Source organism: Pteropus alecto, unplaced genomic scaffold (assembly GCF_000325575.1).
Source record: "Pteropus alecto unplaced genomic scaffold, ASM32557v1 scaffold190, whole genome shotgun sequence".
Taxonomy (NCBI): domain Eukaryota; kingdom Metazoa; phylum Chordata; class Mammalia; order Chiroptera; family Pteropodidae; genus Pteropus; species Pteropus alecto.
This window is the reverse complement of record NW_006430462.1, coordinates 5,006,168-5,007,359: the sequence shown is the minus strand read 5'-3', so window position 1 is coordinate 5,007,359 and position 1,192 is coordinate 5,006,168.

The window sequence follows — 1,192 nt, the reverse complement described above, 5'->3', positions numbered from 1 at the left end:
GAGAGACCCAGGCCAGAATTAGATGCTGTGCATACACGACCTTCCAACCATTATTACCTCACGACAGGTGCTGCTGTCCCCGGTGTACAAGTTAGTGAATATGTGTAGCCGAGAGGCTGAGAGGCCAGCTGGCACCAGAACACACAAGCGGGGAGCGTAATTCTGGAATTAGAACTCGGGTCCTCCCGCGGCTCCACGCGTGGAAGCCTCCTAGCCGCGCGTAGCGTGGCGCAGGAAGGCGCGTGGCGGTGGGAATCCCGAGTGGAGTTGGAAGCCGGGCCGTTCATTTGCATGCTAATACCCAGAATGCTTTTCCTCCCGCATACGGCTTCTCTTAATGGAAGCGCTCAGTTTGGAACCGTGGAAAGTTTGGAACACATACTTCGCTCCCTCTTTGCAACTGTGGGAACTTCCCGCCCGCACACGCGGTGCATGCAGCCTGGGGCTCCAAGTTGGGCTGCCGGGCAGCGGTCGCCATCGCATCCCCGGCAGGCAAACCTCGGCGTCCAAACCGCGCGCGGCAGCATCCCCGGGCCAGCCAGGGACAAAGCGTCCAGGCCTGCCCGCGGGGCCCATGGCTGGAGCGCTCGGCGACTCGCTGGGCCGCAGGCACTGGGGATGCTGCGGGCCTCAAGAGGCCAAAGGGGGCTCCCCAGACCCTCACTTCCCTGGGAGCTGCTGGGGAGCGCGCGGATCCCTGCTCCTGTCCAGCGCCCTTGCCCCTATGTAATCGCCTCCCAGAGCTGTTGACTTTCCGCTCCCCGGGGCACAAAGCTAGGCGTGTGGTGGTTTGGAGAGAGTCTGAACGATGGCCTCATTCCCACAGCTCTCTCAGGCGCACAGCCCCTTCAGTTCAGTCGGTGCGCGGGTTGCAGAAGCAGCTCCGGAGGTTCGGCCTGGCCCCAGCCAGGACCCCGGGCTCTCTCTGGGGTTGGGAGAGGGAAGGCGATCGGCAGGCGACTTCTGGGGTTTTCGTGCATTAAAGGGGGGCTCAGAAGGGTAGCTGACGCCCGCTCCACTTACTGGTGCACATCGCAGGCTGGGGCTGGGGGCCCAGATCTACACCTCTTGTCCACCCCCCTCCAGCCCCGTCCGCTCGCCGCCACTCTCGGCGGGGAGGGAGGGGCACTGCGAGCTGGTTTGCTGGCTTGGCGCTTCGTTTGCATTGGTCCGGGGGGGGGCTGAGACTGCA